Raw genomic sequence first — 17,250 nt, 5'->3', positions numbered from 1 at the left:
ACACTTAACCGACTGGGCCTACCCAGGTGCCCCAGTTAAAGTTGACTTTCAGTTAAACGATGAATGATTTTTTTTTTTTTTTTCAGAAGTATGTCCCGAATATCGCAACGGGACATTGTTACACTAAAATTATTCGGCGTTCATATCTGAAATGCAAATTTAACTGGGCGCCTTTGTGTTTTTATTTGCCAAATCTGGTACCCCTAGGCTGGTGTCAGTCCCACCCCTCCCTCCTCACTGGGAGGGCTCGCTGATTTCCGCCCCCAGGTCCACCGGAAGCACCCATGCCAAGACCTCAGTCCACCTCTCAAGCTCCCCTTCTGCCCTAAGGTTGGATGCACCTGCTGATAATACCTGTTGTGATGGGAGCACCTGCCCCCACAGTCAACCTCCGTGCCTGGGACCTGGTGTGTGCAGGTGCCACGCAGCCTCCTGAGGACACAGGCAAATCAGTCACGGTGTCTGGCCTCGAGGGGACCCAGTTTGGTAAATGAAGCTTCTGAGAAACGGAAAAGCACTGAAGTGCTCGTAACTGCTCCCCCTCGCTGCCAACCCCCAGCCGATGCTGGGACAGATGTTCACGACAAAGGCGTGGTCACTTCTTCCTGGGAAACCAGAAGAGGCCTCCTGGAGGAGGTGACCTGTGGCCACCTCTGTCCTTGCTCTCGTGTCATGTGCTTGGGCTGCCGTAACAAAGCACCACAGACAGAACAGCTCAAATGACAGAAAACATCTTGCCCGCAGTTCGGAGGCTGGAGTCCAAGACGAAGGTGTCAGTAGGGCTGGAAAGAACAGGCTGGTTGCTTCCCAGGCCTCTCTCCCTGGGGTGTAGACATCATCTTCCCACTGAGCTCTCACGTGGCCATCTCTCTTTGTGTGCCTGTGTCCTGATCTCTTCGTAGAAGGACACCAGTCCTGGGGCACCTGGGTGGCTCAGTCAGCCAACCCTTGATCTCAGCTCAGGTCATGATTTCCCAGTTTGGGAGATCGAGCCCCAAGTCAGGCTCTGGGCTGGCAGCACGGAGCCTGCTTGGGATGCTTTCTCTCTCCCTCTCTCTCTCTGCCTCCTCCCTGCTTGCACTCTCTCTCAAGATAGATAAACATAAAAAAAAAAAAAAAAAAAGAAGGACACCAGCCTACTGGATTTGACTTTGCTCTATGGCCTTGCTTTAACTGAATTACCCACTTAAAGGCCCTATCTCCACATACACAGGTACTGGGGTTAAGGCTTCAACATACGAATGCGGCACCGGGGGCACAATCCAGCCCCTAATACCCACCTCCTTCTGCACTCTGATCCGGGTCCCCACTGCCCAACCTGGGCTCTATCGGGGGAGAGCCAGGGTCCCTTTTCCCAGGGCAGGCTCTTGTCTATAGATATCACAGCATGGAGCTCACAGAGGAGGGGCCTCCCAGAGAGGAGGGAGGCCTGGGTCTTGACACGGGCTTGCCCTGATTGTGTGCAGACAATTCCTTGATTTTCAGATTGTACTTAGTTGTGGAAGATGATAACACGGAGGAGGGGGGAGATTTGAGTCCACGGGATGTCCCCGTACGTTTCTTTGCAACTCCTGTGAGTCTGAAGTTTCTTCAAAATGAGGTTAAACGCCTGGGTGGCTCAGCCAGTTGAGTGTCTGACTCTTTTTTAAAAATTATTATTATTTTAATGTTTTTGTTTATTTTTGAGACAGCGAGAAAGCATGAGCTGGGGGGACGGGTGCAGAGAGAGAGGGAGACAGGAACCAAAGCGGGCTCCATGCTGACCGTAGAGAGCCTGATGCGGGCTCAAACTCACGAGTGGTGAGATCATGACCTGGGCCGAAGTCAGATGCTTAGCCGACCGAGCCACCCAGGTGCCCCTTTTTTTTGATTATTTTTGAGAGAAAGAGACACAGAGAGCATGAGCAGAGAGAGAGGGAGACACAAAATCGGAAGCAGACTCCAGACTCTGAGCTGTCAGCACAGAGCCTGGTGCTGGGCTCAAACCCACGAACCATGAGATCATGACCTGAGCTAAAGTCAGACACTTAAATGACTGAGCCACCCAGGCACCCAGGTCTGACTCTTGATTTCAGCTCAGGTCATGATCTCACGATCATGGGATTGAGCTCTGTGTTGGGCTCCATGCTGAGCATGGAAACTGCCTGGGATTCTCTCTCTCTCTCCTTCCCTCTGTTCCTCTCCCCAGCTCACTCTATCTCTCTCTTTCAAAAATAAAAATAAAAAGCAAGCCAAAATAGATAACCACAAAACACAACAATAAACGAGCTGATGACTGTAAATTGTATCTCAGCCCTGACCCTTTCCTGTCTATTAGACACCTACTCAGGAATCTGCAGTGTGCATTTCAAGCTTAACATGCATCATGCAGCACTATTTCTCACCACAAGCCTGCTTTTCATCTCTCTAAATATTATGCGGCACCAAGCCCTGCCCACACCTGAGCATTGGCCTGACGGCTTCCTTTACTTTCTTTACGTTCTTTACTCCCATGTACAATTACCCACAAGACCCATCAGCTCAACTTCTTAGGTATTGTAAAAATTCCATCCACTTATCCCCACCCCACTACCATTCATTACTCTCATCCAAGATGTCTCAATCTTAGCACCATTGACACTTTTTTTTTTTTTTTTTCAATTTGGGGCAGTTGCCTGGGTGGCTCAGTTGGCTAAGCATCTGACACTTCATTTGGGCTCAGGTCATGATTTCACAATTTGTGGGATGAGCCCTGTGTTGGACTCCACACTGACAGCACGGGAGCCTGCTTAGGATCCTCTCTCTCCCTCTGTCTCTGCCCCTCCCTTGCTTATCTCTCTCTCTCGCTCTCTCTCTCTCTCAAAAATTAAAAAAAATTTTTTTTTTATAGAGAGAGAGAGCACAGGGGAAAGGCAGAGGGAAATGGAGAGAGAGAATCTCAAGCAGCCCCCACTTGGAGCTCAATCTCATGACTATGAGATCATGACCTGAGCCGAAATCAAGAGTTGGATGCTCAACAGACTGAGCCACCCAGGCTGACCAGCACTACTGACATTTTGAGTCAAATAGTTCCTGAGGGGTGGGGTCCCTGGCAGGATGTTCATCAGTAGCCCTGGCCTCCAGCCTTCAGATGCCAGTAGCACCCCGTCCACCCTAGCTGTGACAACTAAAAACACTCCAGACATTGCCACCTGTCCCCTGGATGGCAGAATCACCCTCAATGGAGAGTCACTTCCTGGGTCCAAGCCATCACCCTCGCTCATCTGTAGGACAGCAGTGACTGATTGATTATTCCTGCTTCTAGTTTGCTCTTTCCATGGTGCCTTGTCAACACAGCAGCCAGAGTTACTTTTCAATTAGGGACACCTGGGTGACTCAGTCAGTTACCCATCTGACTTCAACTCAGGTCATGATCTCGTGGTTCGTGAGTTTGAGCCCCGAATTAAGCTCTGTGCTGACAGCTCGGAGCCTGGAGCCTGCTTCCAATTCTGTGTCTCCCTCTCTCTCTCTCTGCCCCTCCCCTGCTCCCGTGCTCTCTCTTTCTCTCTCTCAGAAATAAATAAACATTAAAAAATGTTTTCAAATATAAATCAGACCGAGTCCCTCTCTTACTTAAAAGTTGCAGTGGTGTCCTGTTATATTTAGGAGAAAATCCAAACTGCTCACCCTGTCTCCCGATGACCTCCCCAAACTCACTTTGAACCCTCTTTTGCTTTGCTTTTGCATTCCACCAGTGATCCCAGCTCTGTTTCTCACATTTACTAAGTTTGTTCCCACTTGGGGGGCAGTGATGTGTGACACTTGGGGTTGTCACTTCCAGGAATGCTCTTCCCATGGCTGCCCCTCCCACTGTTCTCAGTTCAGAGTTGTCCCCAACATTTCCCCACCCCCACACCCTTCTGAATTTCCTGTGGCTTCTTGGGCCCCCCTCAGAATTCTCCACCCTTCCTCAGTGTGACCAGATCACCTCTGCCCATCCCCCAGCCTTGGCCAGACAAGGGCCAAGCAGCTAGCTGAGGCCACGAGAATCTTTTTTGGGCCAAAGAATGTTCAGATTTTTTCTGAAAGTATTCCTTTATTTAAAAAAAAATGTTTAGGGGCGCCTGGGTGGCGCAGTCGGTTAAGCGTCCGACTTCAGCCAGGTCACGATCTCACGGTCCGTGAGTTCGAGCCCCGCGTCGGGCTCTGGGCTGATGGCTCAGAGCCTGGAGCCTGTTTCCAATTCTGTGTCTCCCTCTCTCTCTGCCCTTCCCCCATTCATGCTGTGTCTCTCTCTGTCCCAAAAAATAAATAAACGTTGAAAAAAAAATTAAAAAAAAAAAAATTAAAAAAAAATAAATTAAAAAAAATGTTTGTTTATTTTAGGGGCACCTGGGTGGCTCCTTCTGTTGAGCGTCTGACTTCAGCTGAGGTCACAATCTCCCAGTTTGTGAGTTTGAGCCTGGCACCAAGCTCTGTGCTGACAGCTTGGAGCTTGGACCCTGCATCGGATTCTGGGTCTCCCTCCTTCTCTCTCTGCCCCACCCCTTCTTGTACTCTGTCTCTCTCTCACTCGCTCTCAAAAATAAATAAATGTTAAAAAAAGAAAATGTTTATTTTTGGGAGAAGGAGAGCCGGTGAGGGGCAGAGAGGGAGGGAGAGAGAATCCCAAGCAGGCTCCGGGCTGTCAGCACAGAGCCTCACCTAGGTCTTGAACTCATCTTGACCAGAGCAGAAATCAACTGACTGAGCCCCCGAGGCACCCCTGAACGGATTCCTTTAGAACAAACACCCAGCCCTGCAAGCCTCCCCTCTTGTTTCATTAATAGATGTTGAGCATGGGCTCAGGCTCCCTCCACCCCTGAACTCACAATGGGGTCAAAGGTAGATAGGTGGATGGGTGGGGGTGGGGGGTAGGTAAAGGGGTGGGAGAGGCTGGGGAGGGGAGAGAGAGAGAGAGGTAATTAGTTCAGGATTCTGCCCCAGGAGGGTGCAGGGATGTGGACCTGAGGACCAGAGCCATGCGGGGCGGGGTCCCAGTGCAGGATGAAGAGTCCAGGTCTGGCTGTAGTGGAGGCCCTGAGGGTGGTGAGGAGCCTTTATCTGGGGAAGGGGGCATCTTAGACAAACCCGCCCCCCAACACGCACACACACCAGCCTCTTCCTGCCGCTTGTCCCCGCACGCAACCTGTCCCAGGGGCTTCAGTTGCCTCTACTGCAGCTCCGCACGTAGCCCCCAGGAGGCGCTCCGTCCCCGCAGCTCCGACCGACCCCTCTGGAGCCCCAGGCACCAGGGTCTGTGCGGTCTTGGTCCTGGAGAACTCGGGGAATATTTCTCCCGTGCAGCACACATTTGCAAACGGGGCTCTTCCCAAAAGGCTGCATTCGTTCTCACTGCACCTAGAAATGATGACTGCTCCCTTCACTGCACCTCAATAAACACAGTCTCTGCCAGGGAGAGCCTACTAAAGCAGTGACGGGAACCACTCTTCTTCCTTCCCCTGCCACAAAATAATTTTATTTTATTTTTTTTATTTAACGTTAATTTATTTTTGAGAGAGAAAGGGAGAGTGGGAGAGGGGCGGAGAGAGAGAGAGAGAGAGAGAGAGGAAGAAAGCTTCCTGCCTGTCAGCCCAAAGTCCAACATGGGGCTCAAACCCATGAACCATGAGATCATGACTTGAGCTGAAGCCAGACACTCAGCTGACTGAGCCACACAGGTGACCCTAACCCCTCCAATTTTTTTTTTAAGTTTATTTTTATTTATTTTGAGAGGGAGAGATAGAGAGCAAGTGGAGGAGGGGCAGAGACAGAGGCAGGGAGAGAGAATCCCAACCAGGCTCCACATTGTCAATGTGTCAATGTCAACTCAGGGCTCAAACTCACCAACCGAACTCACCTGAGCCAAAGTCAGGAGTCAGAGGCCCAACCAACTGAGCGGCCCAGGGGCCCCTACCCTCCCCCAAATTTAAAACACTTCAGGGGGCGCCTGGGTGGCGCAGTCGGTTAAGCGTCCGACTTCAGCCAGGTCATGATCTCGCAGTCCGTGAGTTCGAGCCCCGCATCAGGCTCTGGGCTGATGGCTCGGAGCCTGGAGCCTGTTTCCGATTCTGTGTCTCCCTCTCTCTCTGCCCCTCCCCCGTTCATGCTCTGTCTCTCTCTGTCCCAAAAATAAATAAACGTTGAAAAAAAAATAAATAAAAAATAAAACACTTCAGTACTGCCCCTGCTCACACAGTGTTCTCAAATGGAGTCCCACCCAGGCACACTCACCATGTGATGGCCGCATAAGAAAACACATTCTTGTGGTGTCTTCATCCGTCCAGCCGCTATAACAGAATTACCACAGACCGGGTGGTTTAAGGAAGGGCCACTCACTTGTCTCAGTCCTGGAGGCTGGAAATCCAAGATCTAGGCGCTGGCAGATTCCATGTCTGGTGAGAGCCCACTTTCTAGTTCACAGATGACCATTTTCTAAAACGCCATGCCCTCATGTGGTGGAAAGGGCAAGCGAGCCTCTGGGGCCTCTTTTACACAAGGGCGCTAATCCCATTCATGAGGGTGCCACCCTCACGACCTAATCACATCCTAAAGGTACCACCTCTTACTATCATCACATTGGTGGGTAGGTTTGAACATACAGGTTTTGGGGGGACCCAGTCTATAGCATGTGGTCTTACTCAGGTCCCACTGTCTAGGTTGGGGTCGTGTAATATCACACACAGGCAGCCTCAGCTGGGCCTTCCCTTTTCTCTTCAAGTCAAGATGGCATATTAAAAAGCCATCTTGCTTTTTAAGCATCTTGATCTTAAGATCTCAGCATCTTGCTGAGAGAAATACTGATCTAGGATACATTTGGATTCGCTAATTTCTAGTAAAGGGAAAATTCTGCAGGTTCAGTGTTTTATTATCAGATGTGATTGCTACTCACTGGTGTGTGTTTTGACACTCAGTGTGAAGTATCCATTTTCCAAAGTGAAATGCCAGCTCTTTACGTGAAGAACCAAGACTATCGGTGATGTGATCCCCATTTACTTCTCAACTTCCTATCTTTTTACTCTATTATTTTCATTTTTTCCCCTTTAATAAAGAGTAAAGCAGACTGTGCTGGCATTCACAGCCAGGCCCCGGTGTTCTCCTATTAAATATAAATGATCATCAGTAAAACTAAAAAGCAACCGACAGAATAGGAGAAGATATTTGCAAACGACGTATCAGATAAAGGGTCAGTATTCAAAATCTATAAAGAACTTATCAAACTCGACACCCAAAAAACAAATAATCCAGTGAAGCAATGGGCAAAAGACATGAAGAGACACTTCTCCAAGGAAGACATCCTGATGGCCAACCGACACATGAAAAAATGCTCCACATCACTCATCATCAGGGAAATACAAGTTAAAACCACAATGAGATACCACCTCACATCAGTCAGAATGGCTAACATTAACAATTCAGGCAACAACAGATGTTGGCAAGGATGCAGAGAAAGAGGATCTCTTTTGCACTGCTGGTGGGAATGCAAGCTGGTGCAGCCACTCTGGAAAAAGTATGGAGGTTACTCAAAAGACTAAAAATAGAACTACCCTACGACCCAGCAATTGCACTACTAGGGGTTTATCCAAAGGATACTGGTATGCTGTTTCGAAAGGACACATGCACCCCCATGTTTATAGCAGCACTATCAACAATAGCCAAAGTATGGAAAGAGCCCAAAAGCCCATCAATGGATGAATGGATAAAGAGGATGTGGTATATACATACAATGAAGTATTACTCAGCAATCAAAAAGAATGAAATCTTGCCATTTGCAACTACGTGGATGGAACTGGAGGGTATTATGCTAAGCAAAATTAGTCAGAGAAAGACAAATATCATATGACTTCACTCATATGAGGACTTTAAGACACAGAACAGATGAACAAAAGGGAAAGGAAGCAAAAATAATATAAAAACAGGGAGGGGGACAAAACATAAGAGACTCTCAATTATGGAGAACAAACAGAGGGTTACTGGAGGGGTTGTGGGAGAAGGGGATGGGCTAAATAGGTAAGGGGCATTAAGTAATCTACTCCTGAAATCATTGTTGCACTGTATGCTAACTAATTTGGATATAAATTTAAAAACATAATAAAATAAAATAAAATAAAATAAAATAAATATAAATGATCATGGGACACTTGGGTGGCTCAGTCGGTTAAGCATCCGACCTTGGCTCAGGTCATGATCTCGAGGTTCACAAGTTCAAGCCACGCATCGGGCTCTGTGCTGACAGCTCAGAGCCTGGAGCCTGCTTCAGATTCTATGTCTCCCTCTCTCTCTGCCCCTCCCCACTCATGCTCTGTCTCTTTCTCTCTCTCTCAAAAATAAAAAATCTAAAAAAAAATTTTTTTTTTAATGATCTCACAGGATATCACACCAGATTAGTCCACTCTGTGACTGAGATAGAACAAGCTAAGGATGAGAATTCTCCATAGTCCTGTCTTAACACAGACATAAACAAGAACACTCTCTAAGCTACAAAATGACCACACAGCAGCCCCCCGCCCCACCCCTAATCCAGAGTAACATGAATGACTGCGCGAATATTTACCAAATGTGGCTTATCCTTTGCTATGGACTGAATGCTGTATCTTCCCCCCAACATTCAAGTGCTGAGGCCCGAATCCCCGGTGCCGTGGTATTTGGAGGTGCGGCCTTTGGGAGGTGATTAGGTTAGGAGGGTAGAGTTTCCTGAATGAGATTTGTGTGCCCTTATAAAAGAGACCCTAGACGGCACCCTTACCCCTCCTGCCACATGAGGACAAGTGAAAAGCCCTCCGTGAACCAGAACGTGTGTTCTCACAAGACACCGGATATGTTGGTGTCTTGGTCTTGAATTTCTCAGCCTTCAGAACTGTGAGAAATAAATTTCTGTTGTCCATAAGCTACCCAGTGTGTGGTGCTTTGTTATAGCGGCCTGAACTGACTAAAACAGATACCCCTGGGAGCTCAGAGACATCACTTGGTGAGCTGGCATTTATTCATGTAACTAAAACGCTTGTCAAGCTATTAAACATTTCTGTCATTCTAGAAAACACTATCCATCATGCCCTTCCCTACCAGTACCAGTATTCAGAGTTAGAGCCTCTGCCCTGTGGATAGGGGGCAGCTTGAAGAAGAGAGCCTCTAACTTCTCAGCTGTGTTCACCTGGAATTTAGGGTCTTCAATACGTAGCTGGCAGGGGATGAGAAGTGGAGTAGCCACCTGCCCTTTCATAGGAGGGTGCCGTGGCCCTCAACTTCAGACTTGGAGGAGAGGGCGCCTGTATTCTTGCTTCATCCCACTGGAATGGAGTTTCTATCATCCTGAACCAGAATAGGAATGGGAGTAGAATCAGCAACATTTTTCTTAAAAGCCAAAACTGGGAATGATTGAAATGTCCCTCGGCTGGTGAATGCATAAATGAAATGTGGTGTATATTCATAGAATGTAATAACATTGAGAATAAAATGCCACTAACTAATGGCATGTGCTCTAACATGTTTGGACCTCAAAAACCTAATGTCTGGTGAAAGATATCAGGCACAACAGACTTTATATTATGTGATTCGATGTATATGAAATATTGATAAAATAGTTCATTAGAGACTGAAAGCAGATCAATGAGTTCCTGGAGCTGTGAAAGGACTGGTATTGATTACAAATGGGCACCAGGGTCCTCTTTAGGCTAATAAAAATGTGTGACAATGACTACACAACTCTATAAATTTACTAAAAAAGCCATTGAACTGTACACTTACAATGAATTGATTTTGTGTTATATAAGTTGTATCTTAATAAAACAGTTATTAAAACTTCAAGGGGGTGGGGGAGCACCTGGCTGGCCCAGTCAGTAGATTATGTAACTCTTAATCTTAATAAAGAGTGTAGAGATTACTTACAAAAATTAAAATCTTTAAAATAAATAAATAAAAAACATAAAAGACCTAGGAATAAACCTAACCAAAGAGGTGAAAAGTCTATACACTGAAAACTATAGAAAGCTTATGAAGGAAATTGAAGAAGACACACCAAAAAATGGAAAAATATTCCAAGCTCTTGGATTGGAAGAACAAATATTGTTAAACTGTCAATACTACCCAAAGCAATCTACATATTCAATGCAATCCCTATCAAAATAACACCAGCAGTCTTCACAGAGCTAGAACAAACAATCCTAAAATTTGTATGGAACCAGAAAAGACCCCAAATAGCCAAAGCAATCCTGAAAAAGAAAACCAAAGCTGGAGGCATCACAATCCTGGATGTCAAGCTGTATTACAAAGCTACAAGTATCAAGACAGTATGGTACTGGCACAAAAACAGACACTCAGGATCAATGGAACAGAAGAGAGAACTCAGAAATGGACCCACAAACACATAGCCAACTAATTTTTGACAAAGCAGGAAAGAACACCCAATGGAATAAAGACAGTCTCTTCAGCAAGTGGTGCTGGGAAAACTGGACAGCGGCATGCAGAAGAATGAACCTGGACCACTTTCTTACACCATACACAAAAAGAAACTCAAAATGGGTGAAAGACCTAAACAGAAGACAGGAAGCCTTCAAAATCCTAGAGGAGAAAGCTGGCAAAAACCTGTTTGATCATGGCCACAGCAACTTCTTACTCAACACATCTCCAGAGGCAAGGGAAACAAAAGCAAAAATGAACTATTGGGACCTCATCAAAACAAAAAGTTTCCGCACAGAGAAGGAAACAGTCAGTAAAACTAAAAGGCAACCAACGGAATGGGAGAAGATATTTGCAAGTGACATATCAGATAAAGGGTTAGTATCCAAAATCTATAAAGAACTTATCAAACTCGACATCCAAAAGACAAATAATCCAGTGAAGCAATGGGCAAAAAGACATGAATAGACACTTCTCCAAAGACGTCCAGATGGCCAACTGACACATGAAAAAATGCTCAACATCACTCATCATCAGGGAAATACAAGTTAAAACCACAATGAGATACCCCCTCACATCAGTCAGAATGGCTAACATTAACAACTCAGGCAACAACAGATGTTGGCGAAGATGTGGAGAAAGAAGAACCCTTTTGCACTGCTGGTGGGAATGCAAACTGGTGCAGCCACTCTGGAAAACAGTATGGAGGTTACTCAAAAAATTAAAAATATAGAACTACCCTACGACCCAGCAATTGAACTAGTAGGTATCTAACCAAAGGATACAGGTGTAGTGTTTGAAAGAGACACATGCACCCCAATGTTAATAGCAGCACTATCAACAATAGCCAAAGTATGGCAAGAACCCAAGTGTCCATCAATGGATGGATGGATAAAGAGGATGTGGTATACACATACAATGGAGTATTACTCAGCAATCAAAAAGAATGAAATCTTGCCATTTGCAACTACGTGGATGAAACTAGGGGTATTATGTTAAGCAAAATATCATATGACTTCACTCATATGAGGAATTTAAGACACAGAACAGACGATCACAGGGAAAGGAAGCAAAAATAATATAAAAACAGGGAGGGGGACAAAACATAAGAGACTCTTAATTATGAAGAACAAACAGAGGTTTACTGGAGAGGTTGTGGGAGGGAGGATGGCTAAATGTATAAGGGGCATTAAGGAAGACACTTGTTGGGATGAGCACTGGGTGTTATACATAGGGGATGAATCACTGGAATCTACTCCTGAAATCATTGTTGCACTATATGCTAACTAACTTGGATGTAAATTTAAAAATTGATTGATTAATTAATTTAAAAAAGAAATAAAGATATTTTTAAAATTAAACAAACAAACAAACAAACAGTCTGCTGGAGACTTCTGCTTCTGAGCATGAGAGAGTCATAGGGTCCAGAATTATCCTCGTGTAAACAACTAGAATATCAAACAAAATACAAGAAACTTCTCTTTTCATACATGGAAGAATGGTGATCCTTGAGAGAAGGACCAAAATGAGGTGAACCGTATAATCACTGAGGTTTTCTGTGAGGAGTTTGTTTGTAGATAGCAGAGTAAGAAACAGGGTAAGGGCACCATAAAAGGGACTGAAATTTCACTGAGTTGAGCAGCCAGACTTTGAAGGTTAGGAAGCTGATGTGGCTAAAATATGTAGGTCAGAGTTTCAGACAGGAGTATTGTAGAGAAAGGGTTCAGAGTCTCCGTGAAAGGTCCTGGAGTCGTTGGATCTGCACAAGCATAGGGTGAAACCCCATGAACCCAAATGAGAACAATTTCTAAGGAGAGAGCAATTACCAGAGAGTTATTAGTTGGAAGATTCCCAGAGCTCACAAAGGGCTTGGACATGTGTATATTCCCTCCAGCCAGAGTAAAGATACCTTCTTGAATCTATGGAGTATTCAGTGGAAGCTCCAAAAAGGTGATGGCATTCAAGTGAAAGAAAATTAGCCCAACACTAGACCTATCTTAGGAGGGGCTAAAATTAAAAAGTCTTAAAAATATTGGCCCAACATGCTAGTAACCTAACTGCCTTAAAAAAAAAAAAAAAAACCGGGGCGCCTGGGTGGCGCAGTCGGTTAAGCGTCCGACTTCAGCCAGGTCACGATCTTGCGGTCCGTGAGTTCGAGCCCCGCGTCGGGCTCTGGGCTGATGGCTCAGAGCCTGGAGCCTGTTTCCGATTCTGTGTCTCCCTCTCTCTCTGCCCCTCCCCCGTTCATGCTCTGTCTCTCTCTGTCCCAAAAATAAATAAACGTTGAAAAAAACAAACCAATGTTTTTAAAGAAATACAACAAAAGCATGCCGTCAGCCACATAAAACTGACAGTGTCCAGCACTCAGTGAAAACTTACCAGACATACAAAGAATTATGAACACGTGACACCCAATAGAAAAATTCATCCAATGGGATCAGGGTCAGACATGACACAGGAGGCAGATCTAGGAGACAAAGACATTAAAAAACTTATTATAAGTATGTGCCATATATACTCAAGGATGTAAAGGAAAACGTCACCATTATATGGAGAAGAAGTGTAAGATTAAAAAGAAAGGAAATGTAACTTAAAAAATTTTTTTTAAGTTCATTTACTTATTTTGAGAGAGTGAGAGAGAACAAACGGGGAGGGGCAGACTGAAGGAGAGACAGAATCCCAAGCAGGGTCTGCACCATGAGTGCAGAACCCAGTGCAGGGCTTGAATTCACGAACCGTGAGATCAAGACCTGAGCTGAGATCAAGAGTCAGACGCCTAACCGACTGAGTCACCCAGGCGCCCCAAAGGAAATGCAACTTTTAAAGAAGAAAACAAAAAAAGAAAGAAAGAAAGAAGAAAATATATTATCTGAGATGAGAGTTCCACTGAATAAGATCAACAGCAGACTCAACATTGTAGAATGATCGGTGAACTTGGAGATATATCAGTAGATCCTGTTCAAACAGCAGAATATAGAGGAAAAAAGGCTGGAAAATGGCAAACAGATGTTCAGGGCCCTAAGAGATGTTATCAGGCCACATAACCACAGGTAAAAGGACAGGCCCAGAGGATATGAGAGAATAAGAATAGAAAAAAAGAATTGAAATAAATATTGGCTTCAATTTTTACAAGTTTGATCAGTGTTATAAATCCACGGATCCAAGGTACTCAACAAATTCCAAACAGGATAATATTTTCTCTCTCTTTGTTTTCCCCTCTACCACTCCCCCCATCTTCCTGTCTCTTCCTTCACACACACACACACACACACACACACACACCCCCGAAGGCATATATTAACCAAATGATTTAAACCCAGGGAAAAAGAGAAAATATAAAAACCAGCCAGAGAAAAAGACAAACTACAAACAAAGAAAGATAAGAATTACAGAATTCTCACAAGAAACTATGAAAACCAAAAGAATTTGAAGAACTGAAAGGGAAGACAATGCTATCCTAAAATTCTTTACCCAATAAAAAATATCTTTCCAAGCTAATGTAAACAGAAGCTTTTAGACAAAAAAGAGCTGAGAGAATTCATCACCAGCATACCTATGCCACAAGAAATATAAGAAAATATTTCAGGCACAAGGAAAGTGATGCTGTAGAGAAATCTTAATGTATACAAAGAAATTAAGAGCAATCGAGTGGTTAATATGTGGATAAACATGAAATGGTTTCTTTTTCTTTTTTTTTTAATTTTTTTTTCAACGTTTATTTATTTATTTTTTGGGGGGGGACAGAGAGAGACAGAGCATGAACGGGGGAGGGGCAGAGAGAGAGGGAGACACAGAATCAGAAACGGGCTCCAGGCTCTGAGCCATCAGCCCAGAGCCCGACGCGGGGCTCAAACTCACGGACCGCGAGATCGTGACCTGGCTGAAGTCGGACGCTTAACCGACTGTGCCACCCAGGCGCCCCAAAAGAGATCTCTTTATAACAACTCAGGAAACAACAGATGTTGGCGAGGATGTGGAGAAAGAAGAACCCTCTTGCACTGCTGTGGAGAATGCAAACTGGTGCAGCTGCTCTGGAAAACAGTATGGAGGTTTCTCAAAAAATTAAAAATATAGAACTACCCTATGACCCAGCAATTGCACTACTAGGTATTTATCCAAAGGATACAGGTGTGCTGTTTCGAAGGGGCACGTACACCCCAATGTTAATAGCAGCACTATCAACAATAGCCGAAGTATGGAAAGAGCCCAGATGTCCATCGATGGATGAACGGATAAAGAAGATGCGGGATATATATACAATGGAGTATTACTCGGCAATCGAAAGGAATGACATCTTGCCATTTGTAACTACGTGGATGGAACTGGAGGGTATTATGCTAAGCAAAATTAGTCAGTCATAGAAAGACAAATATCCTATGACTTCGCTCATAGGAGGACTTTAAGAGACAAAACAGATGAACATAAGGGAAGGGAAGCAAAAATAAGACAAAAGCAGAAAGGGAGACAAATCTTAGGAGACTCTTAAATACAGAGAACAATCTGAGGGTTGCTGGTGAGGTATTGGGAGGGGGTGGGGGTTAAATGGGCAAGGGACATTAAGGGGGGCACCTGTTGGGATGAGCATTGAGTGTTCTATGTAGGCGATGAATCGCTAAATTCTATTCCTGAAATTATTATTATGCTATATGTTAACTAATTTGGATTCAAAAAGAAGGAAGAAAAAAAAGAAAGGAAACATCAAAAAAGAGAGAAAAAAAGATCTCTTTAACATTCGCTGTTTTAAAAATAATAATATTATGAGATTTATAACAATATAGTATGGGGTTGAATTAGGGGCTTATCCCAACCACATTAAGGTAGAAGCAAAATGTTACAAAGGGGCTACATCATTCAAATTAATAATAACAAAGATTTATCCATCCCCTCACTTGCCCTCTCCCGCCATTGGTGCAGAACCACCAGGAAGCTTCTCGGGCAGCGGAGGTGAAGAGACTTTAGTTCTGGAGAAGAGGCAGGGCCACGCCATCCAGCACCGCCTTGCTCCACAAGAGCTGTGCCAGGGTGAGTCTCGGGATGCGACAGTTGGATGGATCTTCAGCCGTCGGGCATCGGCATCACGGCGAGGAAGGGGGCTCACTTACAACCAGCAGCCTTATCCTCTTTGGAGCCTCTGAACCTGGTGGAAAACACAGTTCCGAAATGAGAGACTAGTTCCGTGGAGGGTTTGCTCTGGAGAGGACAAGGAATGTGACGTCACCCAAGGGGTCACCCAAATCTGGGACGTCTTGAGAAAGGGCTTCTCACCTGGTGTAGTAGATCCAGGTGAGGCCATAGGTGAGAAGGAAGCCAGCCCCCATGAGGGCCCCTCTGAGCAGGGTGAGGACAAGAGGCCAGGTGTTCCACGGCTCCCCAGATATCGGGGGGCAGGAACAGGAGATTCCTGGGGCAAGAGGATGGGAGTGAGTTTCCTTAAGTCCACACCTTGGTCCTGTCCACAGCCCCACCTCGGAATGCAGGTGTCCTGCGTGCACTCACCCTGCACAATTAGGTTCAGGGAGACGTGGTTGGAGCCCCACGGGTGCTGAGCTCGGCAGATGAATTCTCCTCCATCCCCCAAGACCAGCCGGGGCAGCACTAGGACCCCGGGATCTGAAGGCTGGGAGGGGCTCAGGGTCAGGCTTCCCCGGGACCAGCTCAGCCTGGCGGGGAAGTGGCTGTCAGTGTCACAGACCAGGCGTAGGGACTGGCCCTCCTCAACTCGCAGAGAGGTGGCATTGCCCAGGGCCTCTGGGACTAGGGGACAGAGAGAGTCAGAAGGGCAGGACTGGGAGCCCCTTCTCTCCCTCCGTCCTTCCACAGACACGGGGGGGTGGAATATAGTGTCTCGCAGACAAGCGTTCCAAGCTAAGGCAAGTAAGAGTGAAGACCCATCAGGGGAAGGGAGGACAGGTACCCGGTGATCCCAGGACAGGCAGATGGACCTCTGAGCAAGAGTTGGCCAAGTCTAGACCTGGCAGAGAACATCCCAGGACGTGGACTTGGTGCGTGATGCCGAGGAGGGGTGTGGACACAGGTAGGTCTGACCACTTGCAGGGAAGATTCGGAGGCTCACACGCAGGTGATGCTCTCAGCCTTTCCCCTGAGGGCCACGGGGAGCCATGGGAGGGTTTTGAGCAGGGGAGGAACAGGGTCCGATCTGGGGCATGGAGAGATGCATTTGGGCCCAACTGCAGTGGGCAGGACGGGGAGGGGACAGAGACTGAACAGAGAAGGCTGGACCAGGGTGCAGGTGGTCTCGCTGTGTCCAGGTAAGAGAGACAGAGGCCCGAGGTGGGGCTGCTGCTGTGGGGGTGGAGGAAGAGAGCCACTGTGCCATTTTCAGGAAGTCCAGTTTGCAAAACTCACTGAGTCATGGGGAGTGTTGGGCGAGGCACAGAAATGTCTAAAGTGACTTCCAGGATATTGACTCAGGTTGTTCAGGAGGAAGGCCCTCCCACCAGTGGCAGGGGAGTGCACTCAGGACGATCGGGACGGGACAGAGATCTGTGAGGGTCTTCAGGGCAGACGTAGGACTGGAGGCACCAGGGGACGGGCTTACCCACGGGGTCACGCAGGAAGCAGCCAGAGGCCCGGAGCCTGGCAACAGGAAGCTGTATTTAAGAGGCCTTGTGGGACAGTGCAATGTCATGGTCAGAGGAGAAGCGGAGAATCAGGAAAAGGGAATGATGGCAAGGAGGGGAGAGAGGTCAGGGGAGAGGAGGCGGCCGTGGTGACAGCAAATGGTGGAATAGGACTCCCAGTGATTCTAGAGAGTCCGGCCAGGGGGCGGGACCAGGGAGGGGAGAAGGAGCCATGGGGTTTCATTCCATCGGACCCTTACAACATTCCCTTATCTGA

The sequence above is a fragment of the Leopardus geoffroyi genome, chromosome E2, assembly GCF_018350155.1.
Source record: "Leopardus geoffroyi isolate Oge1 chromosome E2, O.geoffroyi_Oge1_pat1.0, whole genome shotgun sequence".
NCBI lineage: Eukaryota > Metazoa > Chordata > Mammalia > Carnivora > Felidae > Leopardus > Leopardus geoffroyi.
Note: the sequence above shows the minus strand (reverse complement) of the source record.